Raw genomic sequence first — 6,423 nt, 5'->3', positions numbered from 1 at the left:
TTAATAGTCATGAAGTAAGTTTCAAACCAAATTTAGTACCTACTAGACAGTAAGTGATTTCGGACACAGTGTTTTTTTTCCCATATAATAAAAGTCAATGGGATCTCATTTTGTGACTAATTGTATGCACACAAACAGTTCTTTAACATTTGTTTCCACACAAAAAGAAAGTCATACAGTTTTGTAACAACATGGGCGTGAGTACAAATTTTAATTTTTATCTGAACTATTTCTTTAAGTAGCTTTATGCCCTGAATTAACAACAGAGCCAATATCTGACTAAGCAGTCTGAGGTATAATGTGAATTCTCGGTAAATTCTGCAGCATTGTCCTGTCCTTTGTTGTCTTTGCGGAATAAAATACACCCTTTGTGAGTCCGGTGCTTTCCACTTCATTCCCTGCGGCTGAACTGTTACATGTCATTAGTGTCTTGATATAATAAACCACACATTTGTTATGTTTCACTGATTCCAAACATCTTGAATAGACTTAGACTTCATGCTTTCTTCTTTGGTGAGATAGGAATTATGTGACAAAATGCCAGGTCACGACTCTTTGTGTGTATGTGCTGTTCAGCCATTAAAAGGGGACACTTTAAGTCTAACAATTAGCAAACGCGATTACATCTTCTCTTATATTCATTTTTCCATATTAAATGCAGTTCAACTGAAAATGTCAAGCGTGGGGCTGTGCATTTCCTCTAATGAGTATTCAATGACTGCATAATTCAAATTGCATTGCAGGAACAGGATTGAATGTTAATGTCTGACGGCTTCTGGACTGTGCATGGCGTTTGCAGTTATGAGGTTGTTTTTTCCTGAAGTCAGGAATGAGATTACAGAATAAATGGACTGATTTAATATAGCACATAAATTAATTACAGATTACAATATAATAAATAATAATGCTATTCTAGGTCACTAATCATATCACTGAATTAGGGACATACTACGACTCAATCCTATTTTTTCCTCAAAACGTATGCTTATAAAAAAAATGTAACAATAAAAATATTACATCATAAATAATATTTTGTATAAAAATGCATTTCATAAATAAAAATAAAAGCCTTTTTATTATTTAGTCCTCAGACTTTTAGACCCCACTGTATATCTAATAAAGTAAAAAAAATTACAAACATTCTGTTTTATGTAATAAACAATACTAAATGTATGGTATGTATGTGTGTTTGCAAGGTTTAAAGAAAGCCAGTTTCAGTAATAGCAGCTGCTCCTGCTTTTTCTAAAGCTGCTGAGACTCTGAGTAGGGAACTGAGGAGTGTCTGGTTGTCTAGCAACGAGGTGATGGAGGTGAAGGTAGGGAAGGAGGAGACTGAAACGGTGAAGTGACATAGTTCAGAGATCAGTGAATCTTAATCACTGAGCTCCCTATTGGCCTTTATCTGAGCTAATAATACATTGCAAGTGGAAGGATTACTCATTTTATCAGACTTTATTTCCCCTTCCTTTATACCCCCACCCTCCCCCTCTCTCTCACTTTATGATATTACGCAGCGCCTGAAAATAGGCTTATTGGAAGTTACCTAGCTGGGACTATTTTCAGGCGCTGCGTAATATCATTGCGCCTGCTGCAGTTTTAAATAGGAAAAATATAGAAACTCTTTGGTCTTTTTTGAGCGAGATGCTAACGGTCTAATCAGATTCAATGATCTATGCTAAGCTAAGCTAAAAGTGCTACCGCCAGACTCGGAGATCGGCTGAATGGATTCGAAAACGTTAAAACTCAACTGTTTAACTCTAGGGGAGTTGGAAAATTAGCCTATTTTCAAAAATAGTGGAGTGTTCCTTTAATTCTGGAACCGGTCCTGGCCAAACCTCCACAGACAGCCTATAGCGAGATCTAATTCACGGACCAAAAGCGTGTGTAAACTTTATTGAGATCGGGACATATCAACCAGTAATTTCATTTCATTTCCAGCAACGGACGGTAGAAAGTTCAGCAATGAATGGTGTGCGATTTATGGCAGAATATAGTCCCACAACTGATTGTTTATTTTTTCCTCACGTATCTCGCCTTTGGTAACAACGATTCAAAACGGAAACATTTCAAGTGACACTGGAAAAAGACACGGAAAACTTCAGTGAACACCAGAAAAGCAGCATGCACATTTCTGGTTAAAAATGAAAGGCCATCAACTGACAAACGGGAAGCATCACCATTCAAGTCACCAGGAAGAGCCAAGTCCACAGTTTACTAAACGGTGGCAACCTCTTTAAGTTATTCTTGACTGTGTTTGATTGACTGCTTTGATGCGTTGCAATATGGTAGGGCATTGTTTTGATGTTTACATCAGAAAAGAAAAATTATTTTGCTTTTATTTATTTATTTCATATATATATTTTTTTTTTTTTCTTTCTTTCTTTCTTGCCCCCCTTGACTCAAGAGTCAAATGTTGCCCATACATATATGAGTAGTTGACATGGAATTTCAAGCAATCGAGAATCAAATTTCAAATTCAACCATCAATTCTATAATAAAGTTATTATACAAGCAAGTTTTTGACCTCGTATTAATATCTACATGACTTATTTGTACCTTCAATTATTTATTATTTGTCACACTGCTCTTTAAGTGAACTGATAAAAGCTGAAAGCTAATTAAAAACAGTGAAACACTTAATTAATGGTGACCAACCATAGCACCTAAAACATACACTGTTCCTTATACATTCACATAGATTTTTACTTAATGTTGAAAAAGGAATTGCAATGATATTTGTCAATAGGCCGTACTGTTCTTCATTTTATTTCATTGCAGTTGTCGTGTTTGTAGTGGTTATATAGAAAGGGACAAGATTTAAGCCTGGCATACTCACTGCAATAATATTGATGCTTTCATATTTAATAGACATGAGTTAAAGCCACAAAACGTGAATTTTAATTTCATGGGGTTTGTAATGAAAAGCACAATACGAATAGCAGCGCTTTGACAAAGCAATTATACTTTAATTAAGGCATCTATGTGTTTGATTACAGTGGCATGGAAACACAATCTCCCCCCAACCCCCGTTCAGTTAATAACACTCTTGAAGTACAGTAAGATTCTGGTCTGGCTCTATGATACTGGGGTCCGTTCACTGCTCAGTGACACAAGGGAGGTTTATCCACTTAAAAACAACAATGTAATTACAGAGGCACAGGATAAAAATCAATTAACTTCAGTGGCATGCTGCTTTGATTTAATGTGCGTCTAATTAGCATGGCAGTTTACAGGGGCGGAGGTCCAGAGGTGTGCATTCTCTGACTGTCAGCGCTGTGGAGCCATTGACTTCCTCTGTGCTCTATTAAATAAGGGGGAAAATAGGCAAAAATCACTATGACAAGGGAAGGGCAAAATAAACTATGATGTGGAATTCTTGTAGGGCTGCATGAGAAATCAGAATAAAACCACAGCCACAATATGACTGCAATTTAATTAAAAAAAAATTTTTTGAGTGAAGCGTGGCACTGTGTTCATTTACATGCGAGCAGCTCATGCTGTGATGTTTTTAGTGTCTCAGAGCACATTCACAGTAATTGCTGCTCCACACAAACTCATCTATGCTTCTGCTCTGAGTTTGGGTCACCTATAATGTGCATTTGAGAACACAACATGAGTCAATCATCTTCCCATGCTCCCTGCAGTTTTGTGTCAAAATAAAAGCTTTATGGTTTAACGTCTGAAAATGAAGAATTTACAGCTGTACTAATATAATAACATGAAATGATTGGTAGAAATGATTAGATTAGGGAACACATATTCACTATTAACTAGTTGCATACTTGCATGCATTTTACTAGCATATTAGCTGTTTATTATATGCCTTATTATGCATGACCATATTCTAGATCCCTTAACCCTGCTCCATACCTAAACTTAACAACAAACAACTAATTTACTTACCGTCAATAAGCAGAAAACTAGGATTTTATTGAGGGAAAACTCTTAATAGTGACTGTGTTCCTTAATATAAAGTGTTACCAAATTATTATTGTCTTTTTTTCTTAATTTTTTTATTTTAAAGTGAAATATTAGTAATAGGTAGGGGTGACCCCGAATCGTCGAAGATTCGATGCTTTGATAGGAGGAGCCTGAAGCGGGATTTAAACTTTCGCCTAGCTCCGCTCCGCTAGCCTCCGCTGACTGCGCGCGCACCTTCCCAAACGGACGAGGCTTTTATACTTGTCGCGTTCGCCGTTGTCCTATTCTTTGAAACGACAGGGGGCGACGAGGAGTAATTGTTCTCTAAAACCATCGGGAATCACCGGTGAGAAGTAATTTGCCTGTACAAGACTTCTCGCGTGATGAATGTGTTGATGAATAAATAATTTCTTTATGTACAAACTGATTAAAACAATCTTAAACTATTGGCTTTATTTTGCATAAAACACAAGACAACTTTAAGCAAATAGTGTATAAATAGTATCTAAATGAATTCTAATTCTATTTTTATACAATCAAAATAAAACTTACTTCAAATAAAAAGCCTTAACTATGCAAAAAAAAAAAAAAAAACTGTTTTCTGTCAAAGCGTCAAAAATCCCCTGATGGAGTTTGAAGTTCACATCAAACTGCTTCTGTTTCACACAAATGACGGCACAGACGTGCATGTTGGGCTAGAATCGCCCTGAACTCCTGCATCTTAGGATGAGGAGCTGCGCGGAAAGTTACAAAAAATGCCATGCGCACCGCCACGCAAAATGAGTTCGCGCGCACTCAAAGCGAACTTCCGCCAACACCGCGATGACGTCATATTTGCCGCGCACCCAAGCGAACTCGCGGACGAGTCGAGTATAAATCAGCCTAGATTCGACTACTCACAGTCGAATATTCGCGGGGTGTTATGATCATGCCATTTTGGCTATATGGGGGTGCTCAAATGTCTGATTTCACATAGGACTACTGGTTTTCTCCCAATACGTTAATATACAGCCTATTAAAATAATGCTGTAAATAAGAATCTGAAAATAAAGACACTTCAAATAAATATTTTAACGTGCCTGAATAAATCCAACCACCCCTATAGATTTTCGTTTCACTTTCCATAATCCTTGACCAACAGAGGAGTATCTTGGCGGCAGGGATTTAAATCTTTAACAAGACTCAAACTGACACAGGTTGAGTTGCGCTGCAGTAAAGCGCTTCATTGTAGTACTACGGTGATTGTCTCTTCAGCGCGCAGCGCGAGCAGGACAAACAACAATGCAGAATATTAATAACTATAACTGAGACTGTCATATACATGACAATTATAATGAGAACACTATTATAATAAAGCGCTGTGAATTTTTAGAGTTTAGTTGCTGTGTTTCTGCACATTGTTGCGTGAAGAACGCGTCCACAAAAGGAGTTCATTCAAAGCCGCGCAGACACTTTCATGTGCTCGGGGCATTTTGTGCAGATGGCCTATAAGTCGTAATATTAACGTTATGTTGTATAAATAACGAAGCGTATTCTATATGTATGGAAGCCCGTTTCCGCCACTGAATAAAAAAATAAATAAAAAAATAAAAGGTAATTGCTTAACTTTTTATCTCACAATTCTGACTTTTTTTTCACAGAATTGTGAGATATAAACTCGTAATTGCGAGTTATAAAGTCAGAATTGCGAGATATAAAGTCAGAATTGCGAGATATAAAGTCAGAATTGCGAGATATAAAGTCAGAATTGCGAGATATAAAGTCAGAATTGCGAGATATAAAGTCAGAATTGCGAGATATAAAGTCAGAATTGCGAGATATAAAGTCAGAATTGCGAGATATAAAGTCAGAATTGCGAGATATAAAGTCAGAATTGCGAGATATAAAGTCAGAATTGCGAGATATAAAGTCAGAATTGCGAGATATAAAGTCAGAATTGCGAGATATAAAGTCAGAATTGCGAGATATAAAGTCAGAATTGCGAGATATAAAGTCAGAATTGCGAGATATAAAGTCAGAATTGCGAGATATAAAGTCAGAATTGCGAGATATAAAGTCAGAATTGCGAGATATAAAGTCAGAATTGCGAGATATAAAGTCAGAATTGCGAGATATAAAGTCAGAATTGCGAGATATAAAGTCAGAATTGCGAGATATAAAGTCAGAATTGCGAGATATAAAGTCAGAATTGCGAGATATAAAGTCAGAATTGCGAGATATAAAGTCAGAATTGCGAGATATAAAGTCAGAATTCTGACTTTATAACTCGCAATTGCGAGATTATATCTCACAATTCTGACTTTTTTTCTCAGAATTGTGAGATATAAACTCGCAATTGCGAATTAAAGTCCAATTTTGAGAGGGGAAAAAAGACTGATATGTTCTCAGAATTGCGAGTTTATATCTCACAATTCTGAGTAAAAAAAGTCAGAATTGCCAGAAAAAAAGTCAGAATTGTGAGTTTATATCTCGCAGTTCTGACTTTATTTCTCAGAATTGCGA

The sequence above is a fragment of the Sinocyclocheilus rhinocerous genome, unplaced genomic scaffold, assembly GCF_001515625.1.
Source record: "Sinocyclocheilus rhinocerous isolate Xijiao unplaced genomic scaffold, SAMN03320098_v1.1 scaffold191, whole genome shotgun sequence".
Lineage (NCBI taxonomy): Eukaryota > Metazoa > Chordata > Actinopteri > Cypriniformes > Cyprinidae > Sinocyclocheilus > Sinocyclocheilus rhinocerous.
This window is presented reverse-complemented; position numbering follows the sequence as displayed.